This window comes from Pan troglodytes, chromosome 3 (genome assembly GCF_028858775.2).
Source record: "Pan troglodytes isolate AG18354 chromosome 3, NHGRI_mPanTro3-v2.0_pri, whole genome shotgun sequence".
NCBI classification, from domain to species: domain Eukaryota; kingdom Metazoa; phylum Chordata; class Mammalia; order Primates; family Hominidae; genus Pan; species Pan troglodytes.
In genome coordinates, this window is record NC_072401.2 from 108,729,368 (window position 1) to 108,756,767 (window position 27,400).

At 37.3% G+C, this 27,400-nt stretch overlaps 1 long non-coding RNA gene across 1 annotated transcript; it reads left to right on the forward strand.

Annotated features, from left to right (window-relative positions):
• Nucleotides 1–11,859: 11,859 nt before the first annotated feature.
• Nucleotides 11,860–27,035, forward strand: LOC107974099 (uncharacterized). The gene is made up of 4 exons (XR_010156389.1): nt 11,860–12,013; nt 13,847–13,906; nt 25,778–25,912; nt 26,724–27,035. It is a non-coding gene; the product is annotated as an uncharacterized LOC107974099 (long non-coding RNA).
• Nucleotides 27,036–27,400: the final 365 nt, after the last annotated feature.

A 27,400-nucleotide genomic window follows, 5' to 3' on the forward strand; every position in this document is an offset into this window, starting at 1 on the left:
GCTCATTAAGGTGTTATTTACACATTTTTGTTTGTCTGAAATAATTCCAAATAATTCCACAATCCAAGAGAAGCTTTAAACTATCTCCATGTTTCTCCGTGTTTTTTCTTTGCTATCCTACTTAAGCTAGCTCTTTAGTGTTCCCCGGGAGGCATAATCACACTGTCAATGATCAAGTTGCTTGCTCATTCAAAGTTTGCCTCTTTCTGTTGTGCACTGAATTCCAACTAATGTTAACACTTTGGTATATGGAGAAAAATCATTTCCTTGAAAACTGGTTTTTATTCCTTAAAATAAGCTGTCATCTAATATCATGTATGTGTCTACTCTATAATAGCTATTAATAGAAATAAAGTTAAATTAGAAACATGGCTATGTTTCTTTCATCTATATTTCCAGAAGAATGATCCTGAGGAAATCACTAAATACAGTTTCCAGTCCAAACAACATGTATTCTTATTAGTCCAACTGGTGTCACTCATTGCTGCATTTGGTTCTTAACTCTTAATATTCAAGGCCTGAAGGATGTGTGAAGGGGGAAAACATTGTCACAAAACTTTTGGCATAGAGATTAAAAGTGCCAACAAAAAATTTTAATGTGATTAATCATTTTATGTTGGAGGGCCTACTATGGTATTACAAAACCACAGATTATAAAGCTTAAAATGACACTTAGCAATGAGCCCTGTCATGTTACAGAGAGAAAAACCATGTCTAGTTAGTAGAGTTTGTGTCAGATCTTAAGTTTTCCAGATTCTAGACTATTACTCTAAGACCTTTTCCCAGAAAACAGAGTCTAGTGATATCTCCAGAAGGAAAGGAAAAGACCTCCCTTTTTGAGAACTCTGTTGTCTCCTGCTAGGTATGTTAAAGATGCCATCATTTTTCACTCTCACAACAACTTCTTAAGTTAGGAATTATAAATCCATTTTCTTAAAGAGCAAACTCGGCTCAGAGAGCCAGTCACTTGCCCTACCTCCCAAAAGGAACAAATGACAGGACCAGAATCTAGGCAGGATTTGTTCAGGTCCAGAGCTGTGCTTGCTCCACTCTGCCTGCTCCTGTAAATAACCTAGTAATGAGCTAGGAGGAGGGAGGGGATATTATAGCAATCATCAATGCCCTGTAGTCTAAATGTCTCACCCAAAGGGGTGTACATTCTTATTACGATGTTTTGTGGTCCTCCAAAGAGTCACAGTACATAATAGGATATACACTATATCTGTGGTTTTAAATTTTCATGGGACAGGGAAGTAATCTGCAGGAAAAATGTCTAAAAGTCTCTTTAGGGGAGTGATAATGAAAAAAAAAAAAGCTTAAGAAACGCTTCTCTATATGTTTCAAGAACAAAAATGCAAGTCAACTTTGAAGTCATTTCTCAGACTGTACATACAAACTCAAAATCAAGGTATGTGTTTCTCAATTCTATTGAGTATGTTTTCAAGCATCAGTGGTTCTTTTCTTTTATAAGCCACAGGCTTTATGCTGGTCAAAGCATGGGTTTTAGAGTCAAGAGGATTTATCAAGTTGTCAAATCAGCTCAACTACTCATAAGTTTTGCAATTACTTGAACTTTCTGAGTTTCATCTTACAGGACCATTGAAATATTGAAATGCAATAGCATGTGAAATGCCTAACTTAAAGTAATTTTCAATAAATGTGAATTCTTTCCCCCAACATTGGGCTATTAACCTCTTTGGGTAGTAAATCTCTATTATAGGAAGAAGAATATAAGAATTGGTTACAATAAAGGCTGTTTTACTTTGGGGAAATAACTGAATATTTTTGACCTTCATAGAATTATGCAGCTTCCAGGTGGTCGTGGTTTAGTATTTGAGCATTTAGAAAAATAGGAGAGGGCTGTACAAGAATGTAGTAACAGAATTTGTTGGAGTGTTATAAGGAGAACTTTAAATGGACTGTGACAGAGGAAAAAATAAATAAAATACTTATTTCACTCATTACCATTAGTGGTCAGAATAGCTTGTATTTAAATAGTGGAATCACAGAGAATAAATATCTTAAAGGAAAGAAAGGAATAGAAAGCAGGTCAACTGACCTTTATCAAGATTTATGTTTCTGATGTTGTGATATAGCATACATAATATGCTTCAAGGCAACTGTTTGAATTCCAGAATGTTTTCAGTGGAGGACTGCATCCCCGCCCCATTGTGCTACCTTAAGAACACGACAATTAGAATTGTAATCTTTATAATTTTCATATTTAATATTTCCCCTTTCCTTCTATAACAGGTAATATGAAAATTTAGCTAAACTTGTGCCCCAATTCAGATTAAATGCAAATAAATATGTTATCTCATATCTATAAGCCAAAAATATCTTCACCAATAAATTTCATATTTCGAAGAACTTGCTTTATAGGTAGACTAATATTAATACTCATGTTTATCTTTCTACATTAACATAATTGCCTTAGGTTCTCCCCTACAATTTTAAAAGGGCATATACCAAGTGGAAAGGATTATATATACAATAAAATATAATATATATGTAGAATATGCATTTTTATTGAACAATAAATGTGTATATGCCTGTCCATCTAAATCTTATGTCTTATGTGGGTTTGACAATCTTGCTGTGATAATCACACAGGTATTAAAAACTGGCACATTTTATTTCTCCAGGGAAGGAATAATATCACTTTAATTATTCTTATCACCATGGTACAGCAGCAGCAATTTAGAAATACACTGGATTGGGTTATGAACAAGTGACTCAAGAACTGAGACACTGGCTGAAAATAATGAGGTGAAGAAAAATTTGACAAAGTTTTATTTCTATTTGTTAGTAATAAAAGGAATCATCATTTTACTGAATATATAGCCATTGGTTTTAATGATTTCAGAACAAATAATCTTGTCCGGGGGTTTTATTCATCTTAGTCTTTACTTATTCTTATCTGAGAAGAGCAGAAATAAAATTTCTCATCAGAAAAGTAGACACGGCTCCTGACTATCTTTCTGTCAGCAATCCACCAGAGTGTTCATTTCAAGGCACCATATCTAGCTCCAGATGACCTAGGTCAATGTCCATTAAATATTGGGAACAGTAAATCTTTCAAGTCCCAAAGTGGTGAAAGAAAAATTAGCATTCCAAAATCATTCTTTGCCGCTGCTTCTTTCTTTTAATATATTTGAAACTATTACTAGAAACTTTAAAAAAAAATAGGAACTTTAAAATATCTAAACCTTCCTTTTATCACACCCTGTCTCACATCACTTCTAAAATACATGTTTTGAAGTGCAATTCCCGAGTTTTACATTATGTCTGGACTTCTGGCTAATTCTAGTATTGAGTACTCTAGACGGGCTATTTTGCTTCATTCTGTTATAATTATATGTCAGAACCAATTACTCTACGTGAATGCAATTTTCCACATAAATGGTGTTGACAACAATTGATATTGTGGCCCAGAGGCTGTAGAAATGGTCAAAGCCCTAGCTGGGAGGATAGCTTTTAAAAATGTTGTTTAACTGAATTAGCGTATTTCCTTTCCTTTCTGCTGCCTATTTTCCACCTCTTGCTTAGAATGAACCAACATTTTAATAGCCAGGACTAGAAAAGTGGTGGTGAGGGGAGGCATTAAATGAAATGATAGTTTATCTAGAGAACATGCAATGAATCCACACTTAACTTTCTTCATCACTTTCCCCTATTTCAGAACTTGCATAAACTTCTGTGAAGTATTCAGTTCTTGTTTTGTTTATTTATTTGGGATAAAATAAATTATCATCTCATCTACATACAAGGAGCAAAATACACAGGTAGCCTTGCATGGATCATAGACATGAGAAAACTGAGCATTCTCAAACTTTTTAAAGATCAATTTATTTTGAAAAAAATTTACAGGACTGAATTTGCTATCTTTTCAAATAAGCATTTCTGTGAATTTTTAAGTTTGAAATGTTATATTCAAGTAATTTCCATTTATATAAAAATATAGCAATCAAAATATACTTAGCATTGCATGACATCATACAAGGTACTTTACGAAAAGGAGAAGAGCCATTTCCAAACCCCAAAAAAGTAATGCTAGAGTCTGCAGAAAACAAAACTGTATTCCTATTACAGAAAGAGCTGGATCTTTCTCCTTTGATCTCAGATGTTCCTCTGGAATTTACATAACAGAGCTTAGACATGGTCAATAACCTAAACAAACTTAAAATCTCGTGTTCCAAAACATACCTTTTAACTGAATGTCTACATATACTTTTCATAAACTTTGGATGAATCATCAGGATCAAAACCCAAAAGGCCTCCATTCAACAACACCCACCTAGTGCCAGCCACTAATTTGAAACTTATTTTGAAAAAAGTGCTGAAAGGGAGTTTGCTTCCTGTCTGAAGCACAGAGGTGGTATATTAGGGTAGTTCAAGGTCTGAGGGAAGAGATACAATTTGTTTTACTCATATCTTCACGATTTACATCTGCATCTTTTAGCTTGCAACTTTAAGAAATGGTTTGAGTTGCTTTCTGTCTGCTTCGTTTTTATAACAGACTTGAAAGAAGTCAGTTTTGTCCTTCCAGACATCCTAGCAGATGCTATCGGATTGATACTAACCACTGCCATTTTAACACTACACAGAAACAAAATGTAGATTCATTCTTAACCACGGCAGTAAATGTTCTGCAGCAACAAATGAATTTTTAAAATATAGATATGTTAGGATGACAGGTTAAACTGGTTTAGAAGGTTCCTGTGGATAAGAAGTATATGCTGGAATATAAATTGATTTCTGGAAGCTGTAGAATTTGATGTGAAAGATTTAGGGACTGAAAACCATCCTGGGGTTCAACCCTCTGTCAAAGATTCATCTTTAGTTTTACTTAGAACTCCATACCCGTGAGAGAGATATAGAGAGAGCAAGAAATAAGACCATTATGATCACTTTTGGTTGATATGCTCTTATGGCTACACCCATCTGAAGGGACTGTGCTTCTTTAGAATACACCATGAAAAACAGGCAGAGAATATAGAAACTGGAAATGCAATCTATGGACAGAACTACTTTAAAAGAAAATATTTGCCTGATTCTTCTCTAAGGAATCAATAGATCTTCAGTGTCACATAACAAAATTTAAAGGGAAACATCAAATCCCTCAAAAGTCTTAGGTATCTGACCATGAGTCATCAGCCTAGTATGTCATTCTCTTCTATATTACAAAAGAATTCATTTCCTCTCTTTCAACAAATATTTGTTCTATGTCTGCCATGTAACAGGAGCTGTGTCCTGGCATTAAGAAAACAGCAGTGAACAGGAGAAGGTAACCATACAAAGATCACCGATAACAGTACTTCACACATTATTCTTCATAAGTTCCTTATGAGACTAAGTCACTGAGAATAGCATTGCAAAGTGTTACACACTAAACTTTCTTCACTTTCCTTTTCAGACCTTCAAGCCTTTCAACCACAAGTTCATAGATCTGTTTGCAATAATCTTGTTGATTTATATGTCAATGGGATAATGAATTTTCAAATCTAAGATGGGTGCACCAAAGGGTTCATGTTGAGTCACATGAAATTTGAAGGAAGAATTACACTGAATTTTAGAAGCCAGCATATAGTAATGTTGTTTCTTTATAACTTATTTCAATTTTATTTAATCTATGAATATTCAACCTAACATTAAAAGTATTGTAGAACATCTATATGATTTTTGTTAATTAAAAGAATTAAATTATATTAGCTGTTTCCAAAAAGTGGTGTCTATTTTACATAAACAGCCATACTAGGGGGTTGGCAACACAGTACGGAGCACAAATGAATTTTCCTGATAAAAGAAATACTAATACTTCAGAAAATGTATCTATCTTCTCGAGACCTCCAGATAATTTGAACAGCATAGAACTACCAGGATGTTCCAGCCACTTCAGAACTTGAATTGGCCATTTTGTTAGAAGAACTTGAAAAATAGATTCTCTATTAATCTATATCACATGAAGCAGGAAAAACCCTCACTAATCTATGTCAAATGATTTCATGTATGGTCTTTGCTCAATTTTAGTTCAATTGTTTTTTTTTTTTTATTTAAACAACATGTAACTACTAGGTGATAGATGTATGTGCTAATTAAAATGCCACATTTCCAAAAAAGATTTGGGCAGAATTGAGCCAGTTATTTATCTGGGAAAAGAGAAAGAAGTATTTCCAGTTATCATGGAGTGCTTATAAGCCAAGTAGATCCACAGGCCATATTTGCATTTTGTGCTAATGCCATTTCTATCTATATGCCCCTACCTTACTCTCTGGCGTGAACCTTCTATATTGTAGGGGCTCTAATGATAGCCTCTAGTCACTTGTCAAGGACAGCTCCCTTGCATCTGCTATTCTTCCCCCTAGAAATAATCTTCTAGATGCACATACGGCTGCCTTTTTTTCTTCTGTCAGATTTTAGCTCAAACATTCTCTCCTCCCAGAAACCTTTCTAGATCACCTATGTTCATTTGGTAACAAAAGTTACTTAACAAATAAACCCAAACGTAATGGCTCAAACACAGTAAGGGTTAACTTCTCTCTCAGTGAATAGTTCAGGCAAATCTTGCAGGTTGCAGCCAAAGCAAGAGCCTTTGCTCCACACAGTCATTTGGGGACCCAGGCTGACAGCAGTGCCACCATTTTTAACACGTGACTTCCAAGATTCCTTTGGTTACTCTACTCATTGTTGTGACTTTACAGCTCACAAAAAGAAATAAAAAGCACTACCAATCATGTGAGAAAGACCTGAAGTGGCACACTTCACTTCTTCTCGTAGACTATTGGAAAGAACTTACCCAAATGGTTACTGCACTACGTACTGTATTGAAATTTAGAAGTTAAGTGTAGTTGGGAAGCCACATGTCCTATTATGGTAGAAAAAGTGGAGAATGAACTTTGATGGACAGCTAGCAATGGCTACTGTAGCACAATAGTTTCAAGTCACTTGCAGTAGGTTTCCATCTTTCCACTTAACACAAGATCTTTAAGGCAGGAACTTTGTCTATCTTGCTCATGTCTACATGCTTGACATAAGAATAGTACTTGGCACTGAAGAGATTATCAAACAATATTTGCTAGCTGATTTACCAGGCCAATTCCTCTAAAGACTTTTGTGGAATGAAACCCAGATATTTATTTGCCATGGCTCTCTGATGTCCAAAAGTCTGCTTTCAGAAATAACCATGTTCATCTCTTCTTACTTGGTGCCCTTTCATAACTGTCAAATAACGGAACAATTCCTAGCATTATTGAGAAGCCGCCTCATGCCATATACCACTAAATGCTCCATATGTATTGTCTCATTTAATCTTCACAATAACCCTAGCAGGTAGGTACTCATATTAGTCCATTTTTACAAATTAAGAAAGTGAGTCTTAGGAAGTAACTCACATAATAGCAGTTACTTGTAAGTAATTCACTCAAGGCCCACGGTGGATAAGGTAATAGAACTTGGACTTAAATCCAGTCCTGGAACTCAGTCTCCAGAGCCCAACCTGTTAACCATCAGGCCATATGGTCTCCCAAAAATTATTAATTAATTTAAAGCAGTGGTTCTCAACTGGGGACAGTTTTGGCAATGTCTGGAGACATTTTTGATTCCCATGACTGGGATATGGATGTTATCAGCATCTAGTGGATATAGATAAGGATGCTGTTAAACATCCTAAAATGCACCTGATCACCCCCAGAAAAAAAAAAGAGTTATTCAGTTCAAAATGTCAACAATGCTGAGGTTGAGAACCCTGATTTAGAAGGACACGCTGTTTAGGCAGTGACATGTTGCTTTGAACAAATCATAAGCAAAAGTCTTCTTATTCTGATTTTTTCCAAAGGTTATTTTTTGTTCGCTTGAAAATTCTGTTTGAGATTGTCCTATTAAGTTGTTATTTACTTCCTCTTTTTATACTTCAGCTTCTAATTTCCATTTGCCCCTGGATATTTTATTTATTATCTTTTTAAAGCTTGAGTTGCCTTTTGTGACAGCTCACGAAAGTCTCCACTGTTTTTTATTCAAATACCTTTCTGTACCCTACCTCTTTAATGACACCTTCCTCTACAGGTTAGTAACCTTTGTGACAACCTCCCCAACACAGACCTAAATCAAATGTTCATAGAGCTCCCTCTTCCCTCATTAACTTACCAAAAGTACTTATCCCATTTGAGTTCTCTTGAACTTAGCCAGGATTTTAATGAACACTTAATATAAATCCACTCATCTTATTTAAAAAGTAAAATGAAAATGGCAAGTTAATAGCAAAACCAAGATGTGACACAAGGCCTCCTAACTCCCAGTTGATTATTATTTGTAAGATACCACATCACCTCCTACCTGAGAAAATGTCCAAATGCATTTACACTTTATCATATTAATGATTTAATATACTTATATCTAAAAATAGAGTTAAATGTGTTAATTTCTAAGTAAGTTGTTTGGTATCATTTGCCTTTTATATTTGTATATTTGCTCTGACACTAAATATGTCTCAAGATGTTGTTTACAGAAATCAAAACTACTGATTTTTACCTATCACATTGCCCCTTCACTGACTTTATAGCCAGACAATATGAATACAGCCTTTTAAAATTCTAATTGGAATGTTTTATTTTTAATATAGTAGTATTTAGTAAGCTTGGTAATGACAGAGAGCATGAAGAAACTCCAGCATCCAAGAAAAAGAAAGTTGGGAATTTTTACATTTCTTTTAACCTGTTGCCCAGAGTTTCTACTTTAACTTAAATTGATGTGGGGGGTAGCAGGAATGACAGGATGCAGGCAAGAAGTGGGTAGTGAGGATGATGAAAGAAAAAAGACTACAGATGAAGAAATCCACTTAAAGAAAAACAGAGGGAAACCAATCTGAGCAACTCAGAAAGCAAATGGCCCCAAATGTGAACTTACCACCACCAAACCCAGGATCTCCAGGTGTTTTCTTTCCTTTTCCTGCAGAGACAAGATTGTCAGGATGTCAAGAACCTGACTGAACTCTGCCGCCCTGCACTGTGAATTCCAGAGCTATGTGTGTCATTCTTCCCATCTGTTTCTAATTTAACATGCTCTTTCTCTCCAGATAGCTTTACAAATAGCTAAGCACACTTAATGTGGTGACCCAACCAGGAAGGATGTGTCAGACTGCTAGCTCTGGTGCTCCTTTCAAATGAGTGTTTAGACAGGCAAAACATGACCAGCAGCTATTCCTTGCCATAGATTTCCGTGGCAGTGAGCATGTCAAATCTCTATATGCTCTTTCTTGTGACCTTGGCTGCTGTTTCACTGTGATTATCTTAAAAGAACTATAGGTAAAATCTAGGCATTCTCATGAATATGAATTTTTATGGAAATGAACATCAAGTATGGAATGTAAGCATGTGTAGAACAATGAAGAAGCAACAGATGTGAATGAGTGAGAAGGGGAAAACAAGAGGAACCAGATGGTTAACACCCCTGTGAAAAATGAATATGAGATGCAGCACAATTGCCCTCTTGGTAGAAATAGAAATATTGTAGCCTTAACGAGAATTTGGTACCCAGTTTAATCTTTTCCTGTCCCCTATTATTCTGCTTCTTGCCACTCTACTATAATGTTGACTCAGAGACTTTTACAACCCCAGAGTGTAATATTTGTTGTGGAACACTAAACCACACAATTAAAGAATACACTTAACCATGATGTCACATCATACCTGAATGGTTGGATGATCCTGGAAAGAATAGGAACAAAGAAAATGAGAAAAAGAAACACCCTAAAACTATTCCCAGTAAAAAGAGTAACAAACATGAGAAAGATAAATGCATAGGGTTTCTCTTTCTCACTTTTGCCACTCTTTCAAATATATAAGCTATAAGACAATAGATAATAAGATTTTAGATATAAAACATCTCATAGATATAAATTAGATATAAAACATCCAATTAGATGGTAATCAGATAGAAAAGATCCAATAGAAGTGGATTTTTTAACATAAATTGACATTAAAAAGTCCCAAAATTGTATAAGGTAACCTCCACCAAATATGCAAACACATGTGTTATGGATGTAAAATCATAATACACAAATTATTGTGTGTTCATTAAATAATTTAAGATATGACTTTTTTCATACTGCAAAACCATTCAGTTTATCATAACTCAGACTAAGAGACATCTTGTGCCTACAGAGTTCTCAAAAATATCCTGCATATGCAAAGGTCCCTTATAGACATAAATGAAGTAAAACAAAATAAAATTGAAAGGAGAACTATGAAAGAAGTAACAAAGGCAAATTAGCATTAAGCCTTTTCTGTGGGTTTTGTCCAATCCATGCTCTTTAATGTGAAGAGAGAACTTACAATGTTTATTTAAAAAAAATGAATGGAGTGAGAATTACATTTGACTCCAACTCTAATTGGTCTTAGACTGAAAGATATGATAAGGTATTACTTTGTATAACCATTTTAGTAAAGGCACAATTCAACTTGTATTTTCAGGGGCGCAGGTGCCAGAAGCCAGTCTTTTTTACCCCCAACAGATTTTTCTTCTCTTATGTCTTATTGGTCATATTGTGCCACATGGCCATTCCTTGTTCTCTGAGAAGTAGAAAAAAAAATGAGTATTTAGGTTTTTAATCCTTTATGAGGGAAGGTGGCAAAGCAGAAGGGGTTGGGAATGAATATTTAGTGAGCCAACAATGTTTGCCACAAGCATCCTTTTTAATTTGCTTTCCAATGAAAGAGGTATTTGTGACTGGTTCTACTCTTCTGTCGCCTTCCTGCTTTGAAAGCAAATGTGATGCCCTGATCCCCAGAAGGCAAGAGTATCATGGAGTTGAGAAGCCAAACTACCAAGGAGAGCAGAGCAGAAAGGTGAAGAGCACCTGAGTCTTTACTGATGTCACCAAGCCACTGCACCAGCATAGACTTACTTCTTTCCAGACTTTTTCCTACATGAGAAAAATAATCCCCTATTTGTTTTAGCTGCTGTTGCTCTTTTGCATGTTAAGGTAGTGCTCTATTGAATACTTTAACATTTTCCAGGTCAAGATAGAAAACCATTCAAATGCCAGTACACAGAGAATTGGCATGGGGTGCGGGTGCCAGGGCAATAAGGGAGAAGCAAAGTGGAGGCAAACTCCAACTCTCAGGAAAAAAAATTAAAGCTAACAATGTACTTCAGGATTAAGAGACTAGGAAAACTGGAAGATGGATTATAACATCTGAGGAAAGAAAGAATCCCAAACCACAGATAAATCTATTGCTTAAATCCCACAATCTCTGCACAGATTTTAAAAATGTCCTATATGCTTTTCTTCAAGATAGCTGTACATTAACATTGTGTAAGCAGGGAAGAAAAAATAAAATAAAATAAAAGGGAGATTGTCCAAAGTGTTGACCAGAGAATGAGGTTTTATAAAATTAAAGCCAAAAGACTGAATAATTAAGATTAAATATATGTGTCTCTTGTACAAAAAGGCTAACTAAAATCAATATAGAAATCATTATCAGATTTCAGATGAGTAGAGACTATCTTCCAACTAAATTATGAGAAGCAAAAGAGAGATAAAATACCATCCCCTGGAAAACTCTAATTCTGTAACTGAGAGAAGACCAGTAAAATCCTTTCGAAACAACTAGCATGATTTTGAAAAAAAATTTAATCCAACTCCTTTATTTTACTGATGGGAGTTTATGAACCAGAGAGGCTACATTATCAAACAGAGTAAAGCAAATATTTGTAACATTGTAAGGATATTTGTTAAAAATAACAATTAACATTCACAGGTCAGTCACTTTTCTAGCCAATTTATTTACATTATCTCATTCAATACTAACAAAAACCCTATGAGATCGTTATCTCATAGTTAACTATTGTGACGTCTATTTTAGAATTGAGGAACAGAGGATCAGGAGCTTAAATAACTCGCTTAACATAAAACATGGAGTCAACTAAGGCTTCCATTTAACTAGGCTATCAAACACAAAGCCCTCATTCTTACAATACTCTTCTAATGATAGTTCCGTCTTTGTGAACATTCCAGGTAATTTTATTTCACTTTTCACTGAGAACAAAACAAGTTACAATTTGATGGCACAATAGGGTGACTATAGTCAATAACTTAATGTATATTTCAAAATAACTTAAAGAATGTAATTAGATTATTTGTAACTCAAAAGATAAATGTTTGATGGGATGGATACCCCATTCTCCACGATGTGCTTACTTCACATTGCATGCCCGTATCAAAATGTCTCATGTACCCCATACTTATATCCTATGCTGACTATTTTGAAATTGTCTTATTTTATTTATATATATATGGGGTAGGTGTCCACTTTGCTTCTCCCATATATATGTGTGTGTATATATAGCTTATATATTTGAAAGAATAGCAAAAGTGAGAAAGAGAAACCCTATACATGTGTAGGTGTATATACATATATATAAGTAGGTGTATCTGTATGTGTATATATACACACGTATATATGCATATATACACACACACACACAACTATATACCCATAAACATTTTTTAAACAACAAGTTACAGGTAACAATGTGTCAAAGTTGGATAGTTATGTAATGAGTGGCTTCATGAAAATATAATTTTTATTTCATTTAAATTTATAATTTTAATAAAAATAAACAAGAAGTTTTGTATAACCTCATAGACTATCCTATGCTGGACTACTTTAAAATTGTCTAATTTTATTAATGCACTAAGATCTTAGATGAAGCCCGTGTTTGTGAAGTTACCTATTAGGTCAGCATTTTTACAATGGATCTCTCCTGGTAACCTGCCCCCAAAACCTAAGCATTTGTAGCAATCAAATCTTCACCTATTGTTTCAAGATTAGTACTCTCTTTGAGGAAGAGATAAGGAAAGTCAAGAATACTTCATATGGGGTGTCTTCATCTTTCAATCTGAAAATGCCAAAGTTGAAAGCCTAGCTGGCAAAACTTTAAATTCCATTACCTCCCAAACCAGAGAGAGCTTACGGATCTAGGCAATGAAGTCAATTACCAACATCACTAATGTAATTTTAGTTATTCTGCATGGCAATCACTTGCTATAAGGCCATAAATGTCAAAAAAAAAAAAAACCCACAAAGTTTAGGATTTGCAATAATCAGGCACAAGTATATGATTGGGCGGGATAATTGAGTTATCAGTACTTAGAGGAACCAACTGCCCATAAAACAATAAAAAGCATTTTGTTTAGGCTGACTCTGAGAAAAACAGCATAACATGGAACTATAATTTAAAGTAGGAAGAAAGTGAGCGTGAGAGAAAGAGTGAGAGAGAGGGGAGGGGAGCGAGAACGTACAGACTATGAAAGAAGCTTAGGATGCAAGACATACTGTTTTTGTGTAAAGCACATGTTGACTTGGGAAGCACCAAGTCACTGCAGCACACTTGTAACATGATGCCTTTTAAAGACCAGAGATGATGCATAATTTACAAAATGCCACAAAAATACATGAATTGCAAATCAGTCTAAAAATTTAGAAACTTAAAACAGCTAGGTAACGACAGAAAATACAAGTATGAAATATATCATCAAGTTAGTAAAAGAAGCAATAACTTTAAGGAGACTTAACAGAGAAGTTGCCCCCGGAGAACAAAAAGGAAGCACAAAAAAGAAAAGATAAGTAATAGACAAATTTAAATATGTATTACCTCCTTTTTTTTTTTTTTAGACGTTCTCGCTCTGTCACCCAAGCTAGAGTGCAGTGGCATGATCTTGGATCACAGCAACCTTCATCTCCTGCACTTAAGCAATCCTCCCACCTCAGCCTCCCACATAGCTGGAACCACTAGTGTGTATCACCATGCCTAGCTAATTTTTGTATTTTTTTTTTTTTTTTTGTAGAGATGGGATTTCACCGTGTTGCCTGTGGTGGGTGACTTGACTGCACATCTTCTTTTCTGGGTAATTTTAGTTTGTAAATGGCTTAGCCAAAATATATTTGTAGAGCTGCTTCACAGAAAGGTTGGGGATCCCTGCCATCTGATGTACAAAGACAAAAACCAGAGTGATTTCTGTTGGGCCAGAAATTCAAAAATCCTACTATGGAAAATTGCTACTTGAAAATCCCAGTGGTTCATAAAACATTAATTGCATGCTGAATTAGATTACTACTTAAAATCTTTAAACTGGGAATCCAAAAATTAATTCTTTCTGTAAAATGCTAGCAGATTCTCACATGAAACGGCTAGATGGAGATAAAGAGAAAGAGCTGGTCCCAAAAAATGTACGCATGAGTGAGTATGAATGTGTGTATAGATTTTTTTTAACTTCTGTTAGTCTCACAATTCAATTAAATGAGAAATCATATTGTTAAACCCAAGGGTCAACCCAGACTTAATTTTTTTTTTGTATTCCCAGATGGTCTTATGCTTTGCCATTATGCAAGGATTAGAAAAGGACAGTATCTTTTTCTCTAATTACTGAAATATAATTGATATAAAATAAAGTGAGCATATATAAGGTTTACAGTTAATCGGTTGTGGCATATGAATTCACCTAGGCAGCCATTCCTATAATCAAAAGAGTGAGCATATTTGGTTCTCTGTTCCTGTGTTAGTTTGCTAACGATAATGGCCTCTAGCTCCATTCATGTCCCTTTAAAGGACATGATCTCTTCCTTTTTTATGGCTGCATTGTATTCCATGGTGTTTATGTACCAGAATTGTTTCACCCAGTCTATCATTGATGGGCATTTAGGTTGATTTCATGATGAGCACACAGGGACACACAGAGGGGAACAACACTCACTGGGGCCTCTCAGAGGGTGGAGGGTGAAAGGAGGGAGATGATCAGGAAAAATAACTAATGGGTACTAGGTTTAATACCTGGGTGATGAAAAAATCTGTACAGAAAACCCCCATGACACAACTTTAGCTATGTAGCAAACCTGTGCTTGTACCCCAAACTTAAAATAAAAGTTTTTTTTTTTTTAAAGAAGCATATCTATCACCCTTAACACTTTCTTTGTGCCTCTTTGTCTTCCTTCCTTCCTCCTCTCCACTCTCTGTGCCATCCCCAGGCCACCATCAATCTGCTATCTGTCACTATAAAATAATTTATATTTCCTGGAGCTTTTTATAAATGGGATCATACACTATATCCTTTTTTCTTGTCCAGCTTATTTTGCTCAGTATAATTATTTGGAGATTCACTCATACTGTGTGTACCAGTAGTTTTCTGCTTTTCATTGCTGGGCAGTGTTCCACTACATTGACATAACACGATTTGTTTTTTCAATTACCTGTTACTGAAAATTTGGGTTTTTTTAAGTTTAACATTTTAAGAAACTGCCAAATAACTTTGCAAAGTGGTTTTACTATTCAAATTCCCACCAATAATGTATGGGAATTCCAGTTCCTTCACATCTTTGTCAACACGTGCTATGGTCAGTTCTTTAATTTTAGCTATTCTAATAGATGTGTAGTAATAGTATGACATTGTAGTTTTAATTTGCATTTCTCTATTGAGCATATTTTTATGTGCTTATTTATTATCAAGGTATTTTCTTTGATGACTTGTCTATTCAAATATTTTACACAGATTTGATTGGTTTATTTTCTTATTGCATTTTGAATTTTCTACACATTCTGAATAAAAGGCCTTCATCAGATATAAAGTTTGCAAACATTTCTCACAGAATATGAATTGTCTTCCATTCTCTTATGGATTCTTTTCAAAACATCAAAAGTTTTAAATTTTGATGAAGTCTAATTTATTTTATATGGACTTTACTTTTAATGTGGTATCTAAGAAATCTTTGCCTGACACAACATCATTCTCCTATGTTTTTTCTTAAAGTTTTATAGTTTTAGCTTTTATGTTTAGGTCTATTATTCTGTCATGCACATCCATGTGCAGAGGTCACCAAACAGGCTTTGTGTGAGCAATAAAGCTTTTTGATCACCTGGGTGCAGGTGGGCTAAGTCCGAAAAAGGAGTCAGCGAAGGGAGATAGGGGTTGGGCAGTTTTATAGGATTTGGGTAGTAGCGGAAAATTATAATCAAAGGCGTTGTTCTCTGGTGGGAAGGGGCAGGAGTCACAAGGTGCTCAGTGGGGGAGCTTCTGAGCCAGGAGAAGGAATTTCACAAGGTTAATTGCTCAGTTTAGGTGGGGTAGGAACAAATCACAATGGTGGAATGTCATCAATTAAGGCAGGAATCAGCCATTTTCACTTCTTTTGTGATTCTTCAGTTGCTTCAGGCCATTTGGATGTATACGTGCAGGTCACAGGGGATATGATGGCTTAGCTTGGGCTCAGAGGCCTGACATTCCTGTCTTCTTATATTAATAAGAAAAATGAAACAAAATAGTGTTGAAGCGTTGGGGCAGTGAAACTTTTGGAGGGTGATATGGAGAGATAATGGGCGATTTTTTTTCATGGCTGTTTCGAGCAGGATTGGGTTGGCATGGGAACCTAGAGTGGGAGAAATTAAGCTGAAGGAAGATTTTGTGGTAAGGGGTGATATTGTGGGGTTGTTAGAAGGAGCATTTGTCATACAGAATGATTGGTGATCACCTGGATGCGGTTTTATATGAATTGAGAAACTAAACAGAAGGCACAAGGTCCAAATAAGAGAAGGAGAAAAACAGGTATCAAAGGACTAAGAATTGGGAGGACCCAGGACATCCAATTAGAGAGTGCCCAAGGGGGTTCAGCATAATTACTTGCTTGGTTGGTGAATTTTGGGGCTCTATCCTTGACAGAGTCCTCCTTTTTAAGTTGGAGGCTGAGCTTGGTGAGGTGTGTTTTTTAAAGACCATTAGTCCCGTTCTACCTTTCCTGAAGATTGAGGACGGTAAGGGGTATGAAATTTCCATTGAATACCAAGAGCCTGAGAAACTGCTTAGTTGATTTGACTAATAAAGTCCGGTCCATTATTGGACTGTATAGAGGTGGGAACTGAGGTATTATGTCTTACGGAAGGGAAGAAATGACCACTGTGGCCTTTTCAGACCATGTGGGAAAGGCCTCTACCCATCTAGTGAAAGTATGTACCCAGACAAAGAGGTATTTTAGTTTCCTGACTAGGGGCATGTGAATAAAGTCAATTTGCCAGTCCTGGGCAGGGGCAAATCCCTGAGCTTGATGTGTAGGGAAGAGAGGGGGCCTGAACAATCCCCAAGGAGTAGTAGAATAGCAGATGAAACACCGAGAAGTGATTTCCTTGAGGATAGAGTCCTATGATGGAAAGGAAATGAGAGGTTGGTTCTAAGAGGTGGGCTAGCGGCTTGTAACCTACATGGAAGAGGTAATGAAATGATGACAGAATAGAATGGGCTTGTGAGGCTGGAAGGAGATTCTTTTTTTGGTCTAAGAACCATCTGCCTTGAGTGGTGAGGGATTGATAGGTGGAAACTTCAGTGGGAGAGTAAATAGGAGTGACTGATGAGGAGAAAAACTGGCCATGAGGGACAGAAGTAGGAATACTGGCTGCTTTTTTAGCTGTGTTATCAGCATAATTGTTGCCTTGAGCAATGGGGTCTGAGGCCCTTTAATGGCCTTTGCAGTGAATGACTCCAGCTTTTTTTTTTTTTTTTTTGGAAGTAAAGCAGCCTTGAGAAGAGTTTTTATTAAAGAGATATTAATGACGGAGGACCCTTGTGTAGTGAGGAAACTTCTTTCTGCCCATATAATAGCATGGTGGTGAAGGATGTGGAAGACATACTTGGAATCAGTGTAGATTATTGACACGTAGTCCCTTTGCCACACAGAGATATGAGGGCTTGCCCAGAACTGTGAGGTCAAGTTGTTTGGACAGAAAGGCTACAGGGCGCAGTCCTGGCTCTTGTGTAAGGAATTCCAACTGCATAGCCCTGTACTTTGGCTGTGTGTAATGAAAAGAGTTGGGATGAGTTAGGGAGAGCTAGTGTGGAAGCAGCTTCTAGGGCTGTTTTTAAGGAATGGAGAAAGGAGTGGATGTATGGGGTCAACTATGTTGCCTTTTGTGAGTTTATATAATGGTTTAGTCAGGATGGTAAAACTAGGTGTCCAAAGGCAAAAGTACCTAACCATGCCTAGGAGGAAAAGAGCTGTTGTTTTGTAGAAGGGGTTGAGGCTTGGAGATTAGCCAGACACAATCAGTAGGGAGAGCACATGTGTTTTTATGAAGAATTATGCGGAGATAGGTAATAGATGAGGAAGAAACTTAGGCTTTGGAGGGGGATATGTGATATCCCTTTGAGAATAGATATTGGAGGAGCAGGAGGGTGTCCTGTTGGGAAGATTTGTAAGAGGTGCTGCAGATAAGGTGAAGATCCTGAACTAGCCCATAAGATTTGTCCAGTTTCTCGACAGGTGGGGTAGGGGAGTTATAAGGAGAATGTGTAGGCTTTAAAAGGCCGTATTGTAACAGGCAAGTGATAACAGGCTTTAGTCCTCGTAAAGCCTGTTGTGGGATGTGGTACTGGCATTGAGCCAGGTAAGAGTGATTAGGTTTTAATGGGATCGTAAGGCATGCCTGATGGGTCACCAAGGAGGAAGTAGAAGTGTCCCATACTTGTGGATTAAGGTAGGGAGACACAAGGGGAGGATGCAAAGGAGGCTTTGAACTGGGGAAAAGGGTGGCAATAAGGTGTGGCTGTCGTACAGGAATAGTCAGGGAAGCAGATAATTTAGTTAAAATGTCTTGAGTTAATAAGGGAGCTGGGCAGGTGGGGATAACTAAAAAGGAGTGTATAAAAGAATATTGTCTAAATTGGCACCAGAGTTGGGGAGTTTTAAGAGGTTTAGAAGCCTGGCCGTCAATACCCACAGCAGTTATGGAGGCAAGGGAAACAGGCCCTTGAAAAGAAGGTAATGTGGAGTGGGTAGCCTCCATATTGATTAAGAAGGGGACGGACCTACTCTTCATTGTAAGAGTTACCCAAAGTGTCTGTGATGGTCCAGGAGGCTTCCAAGGCAATTGGGCAGCATCAATCTTCAGCCGCTAAGCTGAGAAGATCTGGGAAGGAGTCAGTCAGGGAGCCTTGGGCCAGAGTTCCAGGGGCTCTGGGAGTGGCTGCCAGGTGAGTTGGACAGTCCGATTTCCAGTGGGGTCCCACACAGATGGGACATGGCTTAGGAGAAAACCTTGGCTGTGGGCATTCCTTGGCCCAGTGGCCAGATTTCCAGCACTTGAAGCAAGATCCTGGGGGAGGCAGTCCTGGAGGAATGCCTGGCCACTGTGGTTCAGGCGTTTCGAAGTTCTTGTGTGCTGTAGATGTGGCTGGGGTTTCTCTCACAGTGGAGGCAAGTAATTGCAACTCAGAAATACGTTACTACTTGGCTGCCTCTTTTATTGTACACCTTGATGGCGAGGTTAGTTAAGTCCTGTTGCAGGGTTTGAAGGTCAGAATCTAATTTTTAGAGCTTTTTCTAATGTCGGGAGCTGGTTGGGTAATAAAATGAATATTGAGAATAAGAGAGCCTTCTGGCCCCTCTGGGTCTAGGGCAGTAAAGCGTCTAAGGGGTGTTGCCAAATGGGCCATGAACTGGGTTGAGTTTTTATATTTGATGAAAAAGAGCCTAAATTCTAACTGATTTGGGAGAGGTCAGATAAAGGAAAAGGAGCATTAACTTTGGCTATGCCTTCAGCTTCAGCCACCTCTTTAAGAGGAAATTGTTGGGCAGGTGGGGGAGGGCTAGTTGATGAATGAAACTGTAAGCCAGACTGCGTGTGAGGAGGGAAGGTGATAAAAGGACTATAGGGCGGGGGAGTGGAGGCTGAGGGCTGAGGAAGAATTGGGGCCAGGCTCGGCCTGGTGAGGAGCAGCCTGGGGAGGAGGGGAGAGGTCGGATGGGTCCGTAGAAAAGGAGGATTCAAAGAACTCAGAGCTTGGAGTGGAGACTGAAGGAACAGACAGGAGAGAAAGAAGAAAGATTTGGGACAAGTCACATTGGGAGCAGAGGCTAGGGAGGGACCAATGTGTAAAAGGATGCCTGGACATCAGGCATCTCAGAACCATTTGCTCATTTTTCAACAAAAATCATCCAGATCTTGTAAAATGGAGAAATCAAAGTGCCATTTTCTGGCTATTTAGAACAATTATCGAGTTTGTATTGGGGCCAAGCGGTGTTGCAGAAGAAAATAAGACGCTTAGATTTTAGATCAAGTAAGAGTCAAAGAGGTTTTAAGTTTTTGAGAACACAGGCTAAAGGAGAAGGGGTAATGGAGGGTGGAAGGTTGCCCATAGTGAAGGAGGCAAGCCCAGAGAAAAGAGAGGGTAGAGACATGGAGAAGGGGGATGGTGAGCAGCCAAAGCAGGCATCTTCGCAATTGACTTGCCACCAAGGGAATGTGGGTGAATGACCAAGGCAGGCATCCCTGTGGTGATCAGACACCAATGCAGTGTGGGTGAATAATCAGGCAGGCATCCCCGTAGTGATTAGACACCAAGGGAAGACTGTCTTCCCAAGTCCGTGACTGGCACTGGAGTTTTGGGTCCATGGATAAAATGTGTCTCCTTTGTTGCTACTAGAGAGGAAAAAGAACTGGAATTGGAAGGACAGGGGGATTGAAGGGTAGCGAGAGAGGGAGATAGAAGGGTGCAAGAGAGGCTGGAGAAGAGAGTGAAAAGACCGCTTATCTGATATGAAATTGGTAAGATGTTCCTTGGGCTGTTTGGTCTGAGGACCCAAGATGGTAGGTGGATCTCCTCACAGAGTGAGGACAAGGACAGAGGACTGGTCTCCCAAAGGAGTCCTCCTGTCCCAGGTCTTCAACACCAAATGTCATGCATGTCCATGTGAAGAGACCACCAAACAGGATTTGTATGAGCAATAAAGCTTTTAATCACCTGAGTGTAGGTGAGCTGAGTCCAAAAAAGGAGTCAGTGAAGGGAGATAGGGGTTGGGCAGTTTTATAGAATTTGGGTAGGTAATGGAAAATTACAGTCAAAGGGTTGTTCTCTGGTGAGCAGAGGCAGGGGTCACAAGGTGCTCACTGGGGGAGCTTCTGAGCCAGGAGAAGGAATTTCACAAGGTAATGTCATCAGTTAAGGCAGGAACCAGCCATTTTCACTTCTTTTGTGATTCTTCAGTTGCTTCAGGCCATTTGGATGTATACGTGCAGGTCACAGGGGATATGATGGCTTAGCTTGGGCTCAGACTATTCAAATTCCCACCAACAGTGTATGGGAATTCCAGTTCCTCCACATCTTTGTCAACACGTGCTATGGTCAGTTCTTTAATTTTAGCTATTCTAATAGAGGTGTAGTAATAGTATGACATTGTGGTTTTAATTTGCATTTCTCTATTGAGCATATTTTTATGTGCTTATTTATTGTTAAGGTATTTTCTTTGATGACATGTCTATTCAAATATTTTACACAGATTTAATTGGTTTATTTTCTCATTGAATTTTGAGTTTTCTACACATTCTTAATAAAAGGACTTCATCAGATGTAAAGTTTGCAAACATTTGTCATCGAATATGAATTATCTTCCATTCTCTTATGGATTCTTTTCAAAACATCAAAAGTTTTAAGTTTTGATGAAGTCTAATTTATTTTATATAGACTTTACTTTCAATGTGGTATCTAAGAAATCTTTGCCCAACACAAGGTCATCCTCCTATGTTTTCTTCTGAAAGTTTTATAGTTTTAGCTTTTACACTTAGGTCTATTATTCCTTTTCAATTTAATTAATTATAGATTTAAATGTGTTATTTTCAAGTGGATATCTAAATTTTTAGCTCTATTTGTTGAAAGGTCTCAGTGGGCTAAAATCAAGGTGTTTGCAGAGCTGTTCCTTCTGGAGACCCTAAGGGAGAATCTATTTCTTTGCTTCTTCTATTAGGTTGGTGCAAAAGTAATTGTGGTTTGTCATTGAAAGTAACGGTAAAAACTGCAATTACTTCTGCACCAACCTAATAGCTTCAAGAAGCTACCCACATTCCTTGGCTCAAGATCTCCTTCTGTCTTCAAGCCAATATGTCAGCCCAAATCTTTCTCAAATAGCCATCATTTGGGTTTTCCCTCAGCTGCCTTTCTCTCTCACTTATAAGGCAATTTCTGATTAGATTGAATCCATCTGGATAACCTAGGCTAATCTCATCTCAAAGTCAGCTGATTTGCAAACTTAATTCTATCTACATCTTTAATTTCCTTTTCCGTATAACCTAACATATTCACAAATTCTAAAGATTGAATGTGGACATCTTTAGGGAAGGCATTATTTTGCCTACCACACATGTTTGCTTAAATTCATGTTTTCCTATTCTAAAAAGTATTCTCCATCCTTTACAATAGGTCTGGTAGTCTTATCAATTATTCTACCACTCATCAGAGGCTAACCAGTTAGCTTTGTCTTGTGGCAGTAAAATAAACAATACTCTGCTTTAATAAATGAAAGTCAATGCCAATGTCATAATGTACAATAAACCATACATTTAACTTGGAAAACCGTGTATCTATTTCTATTTTTTGAAAAGCACCATTGAACTAGCTAAACAGCCACCATAGTAAGTGCTTAGGTAAAAACTGAGCAAATATCTATTATAGTAATTTCATTAAAATGTATTCCTTCATTGAATGGGTTATATGCATTAACCTTTCATGTATTCTCAATTTTAAGCATATTTCATTGTGTGAAACTAAAATAATGACTATAGTTACTATTTACTTTGTGCTTTCTGTGTGCCAGAGAGTCTGTGAAGCACTTATTACTTTGCTCAATCTTTATGACAATTGCCAGGAGGTAGGTTTTGTTATCCCAATTGCAGAGCAAGCTGAAGTACAAAGGGAAAGATACATTAAATAATGTGCCTATTGAGTAGAGGAGCTACTGCTTGATGCCTAGTCCATATTTTTATAACCATGATACCACACTGCACTGTAGAGAAGCACACAGTCTGGCAGGTACAATATTAGGAGAAACCCAGAGACCAGAACTCTTGTTCTTAAGCTTCATCTTAAGCCAGCCCCGGACTTGTCCACAATATTATTGCTTGCTCACTTTTGACCTTTATTAATCAGCTTTTGTTAGGTTATGCTGCAGAAAAAAAATCCTTGTGGCTTTCAACAACAAAAATTAATTTCTCCCTCACATTGCATGGACCTCACTGGCAACACCTATATGGAATAGGCTGATCACCTTGTAGAAGAAGAACAAAGATGGCAACATCTGCAATGGTTCTTAAAGCTTCCACTTCAAAGGGGCATGCATCCACTCACTTCTCTTTTGTCTAAGTAAGTCACACAAGGTCAAACCTGACATCCGCTAAGCAGACATATAATCCTCAAACAAAGAGGCAGCAAATTTGGAGAACAATCAGAAAATCTATCACAACCTCTTACTTCATCTTTCTATTCCTCGAGTTTAACCCTAATCCTCCCATTTAGAATCTTTACCCATTGCTTTCTCAGCTCTCAAACTCACCCTACATCTGTCCTTTGTCACACAATGTACTACTTTTTTCTTCTTCCCTGTCTCACCGCTTGCCAGGTGTACATCTGCTAAATGAACCCCTTCAGTTAGGTCTGCAGATTTTCCCCTATAAATGGCTGTAACAGAGCCCCAGTGTCCAGGGATCCACTTCTCTGGCATTAGTTTACATAGATATTTCCTGAATTTACTGAATGACTTCAGTCTGAATCTAAAAAGCACATTCCATACTCAATAGCAGATAGCCTAAAGGAAAGGGATCTCTACTATATGATAAAAATGTACTCTAGCTACAGAAAAAAAGTTAATCAAGAAGAAAACATTTTGGGGGCATAGTTTTCATTTCTGCCTAATTTTTTACACCTGCAAATGCTACAGTCGTTATTCCTTGTATGAGGAGAAATTGCCATTATTGTGACCTGCGCTTTTTATTTTTATAAAAAAATAGAATAAACTTATTCTGTATTACTGAAATTTCTGTTGTTTTCACTATCAATTTTAAGATTAGTTGTGACTTTGCATGGGTCTATATAATCTTTTAAAAATAGTTTATAACACAATTTGACTTAAGTTGTATACTTAAACTGCTTTAAATTTTATTGTAAACTTGTCATCTCTCTGGTCAAGAAAAAGCTTTGATAAAATGTTTTGATAAATAGATGAGTAAACAGATGAAAACATACTCCTTAGAGTTGTCCTCTTCAACATGGTAACATGGTATCCATCAGCCACACATGGATATTGAGCACTTAAAATGTGGCTACTAAGGCCGGGAGCGGTGGCTCATGCCTGTAATTCCAGCACTTTGGGAGGCCAAGGCGGGTAGATCATCTGAGATCAGGAGTTCAAGACCAGCCTGACCAACATGGAGAAACCCTGTCTCTACTAAAAATACAAAATTAGCCAGGTGTGGCGGTGCATGCCTGTAATTCCAGCTACTTGGGAGGCTGAGGCAGGAGAATCAGTTGAACCCAGGAGGTGGAGGTTGCTGTGAGCCAAGATCACGCCATTACACTCCAGCCTGGGCAACAAGAGTGAAACTCTATCTCAATTAATTAATTAATTAATTAAAATGTGGCTATTTCAAATCCATATGTGCTATATGTGTGAAATATACATTGGGTTTTGTAAACTGTATGTAGCCAAAAAAAATTTTAGTGAAAAATTTTTACATTGATTAAATAATGAAATGATAATGGTTTATATATATTTGGCTAAACAAAATCTGTTGTTAAAATTAATTTTAACTTTTTAAAAATTTGCTACTATAAAATTTAAAATTACATGTACGGTTTGCATTATATTTCTATTGGAAAATGCTGCCTTAGAGAAATGGATGTAAAGGTTAGCCAATGCTGGTTAGCGAGGCTAATTAGGTTCCAAGATGAAAACACAGGAGAGAGCTGTGTCCATGGCAATGATCTAATCGAGGCCTCTTCATGGTCCCATTGCTGAAAGTTGACATTTGTCAGGAAGACTATTCAGGATGCAAAGGGAGATACAGCTAATTGTACTGTAGACTGAGAGTTTGTAAGATAATTCATAAACAAAGGAGAAGCAGGCACAACATGCCACTGAACTGAAGACTTCCCTGGTGTTCATTACTCCATGAATTATACCAGTGGAAATCTGAACTCTAGGGGAGGCATGGGATCATGAGCAGTGAAGTGTAACTCAGAATATAACACAAACACTCAGTCATAAGCCTGTGCTTACCATTGTCTTGGCACACAGTTGGTGTTCAATTAATAATTGTGGGATGAATAAATGAATGAATCAGAGCCACAGCAGGTCAACAAGGAGCCAGAAGCGTTGGTGAACTAGCAGCATTTAGGTGAGTTTGACATAAATTTAGCCTCTTTTAGCCTGCTGATTCATTCATTTCTGGTTCTTAGAGGGTCTGCTGTACTGTGTGCCCAGATAGAAGTACATATGCTGAGGAAATGTTTACATAGGAAAATATGATCAAGTTTTAAATCTCCAATGCCCTCTCTAAACTCTTGTTTTATTGGTTTAAGCTGTTTAAGTTTGAGTTTTGTTATTATTTTACTTAGTGTTACTTTGTTTTGCTTAGACTTGAGTTCCAAAATCTGAAATTAGATGTGTACTAGTCATGCGATCTGAACAAAAATTCTTGAATCTAACAAAGCCTAACTTATCCAGAGTACAGTTAATCTGGCAATGTTAAATACCCAAGAACCAGGAAGTAATCAATCAGTATGTTGAAGCATCAGTAAGGATGTCTCAAAATCCGTGCCTCAGAACCCATGTATTTAATTCATAGAAGTGAGTATGATATTCAGGTTTCTTTCCTGAAGAAAATTAAAATAAGAAATAATAATAGTTTTTGAGTTCTTACTGGACGAACACTTTATTGTATGAAACGTATTATTTTCATTCATGTTCTACAGATGAGGAAACAGGGGATTAAAAATTTGGGCTTTGACCGAGTGTGGTGGCTCACGCCTGTAATCCCAGCAATTTGGGAGGCCGGAGGCAGGCAGATCACTTGAAGTTAGGAGTTCAAGACCAGCCTAGTCAATACGGTAAAACCCCGTCTTTACCAAAAATACACACACACACAAAACAGCCAGGTGTGGCGGTGTGTGCCAATAATCCCAGCTACTTGGGAGGCTGAGGCAGGAGAATTGCTTGAACCCAGGAGACAGAGGTTGCAGTGAGCCAAGATCATGCCACTGCACTCCAGCATGGGTGAAAGGGCAAGACACCATCTAAGAAAAAAAGAAAAGAAAAGAAAAGAAAAGTTGGGCTTAAATTCATATGTGTCTGACTCCAAATCCAGCAATATTAAGTGTCATACTATGCTACTTCTTTAGCAGATTGGCAGAACCACTGCAAAAGAAGGACATATCAGAAGTAGATAGGAAGTGATAGCTAATGACCTGATGAATAATGCTAGCCTCTGCCTTTAAGTCAGGTCAAGTGAAAAACTAATTGCAATATAATGTGACTTATTGTTATGATAGAGATACACATAAAATGCAAAGTGAATTCATGGAGCTGCCAATCCAATCTGAATTTGGGAATGGAGGTATGTCAAGAGTGGCTTCTTAGTGAAGTCACCTGGATGTGAGATCTGAGAAACAAGTTATTCAGATGAGACTGTTAGGAGATGGTTATTCCAGGCATGCACAAGATTACTGGCAAAAAGTTCATGGTATGTTCAAGAACTGAGTAGAATACACTGTACAAGGGGAAAGGAAGTAAGAGAAAAGGCTGGAGAGATGAGCCAAGGTCAAGTTATTGTGGCTTTCACATATTAAACTGTATGTAATAGGCTAAAGGAGACACAGAGCATTTAAAGAAAGTTATGTGATTAAATTTGCATTTTTACAGGATCTCTACATACAGTGTGAAAAAAATAAGAGAAGAAATGGAAGCCTAGAGGCAAGGAAATGACAGAAGAAACTGTAGTGTTAATCCAGATAAGACATTGAAGAGCTAAACCAGGATTTTGGTAAGACAGATGGAGAGATGTGGATGGATCTGAATGCTACCAAGAAGGTCAAATTCAACGGTGCTTACAGGCATACCTTGGAAACATTGCAGATTTAGTTCTAGAACACCACAGTAAAGCAAATATTGCAAGAAAATGAATCACATGAATTTTGGGTTTCCCAGCACACATAAAAGTTATGTTTACACTGTACTATAGTCTAAGTGTGTAATAGCATTATGTATTTTAAAAGTACATGCCTTAATTAAAAAATATTTTATTGCTAAAAATGCTATCATCTGAACCTTCAATTAGTTATAATCATTTTGCTGATGGAGGGTCTTGCCTCAATGTTGATGGTTGCTGACTGATCAGGGTAGTGTTTGTTGATGGTTGGGGTGGCTGTGGCAATTTCTTAAAATAAGACAACAATAAAGTTTGCCACATCAATCAATTTTTCATTTCATAAATAATTTGTCTGTAGTATGCAATGCTGTTTGGTAGCATTTTACACACAGTAGAATTTCTTTAAAATTGGAGTCAATCTTCTCAAGCCCTGCCATTTCCACAGCAGCTA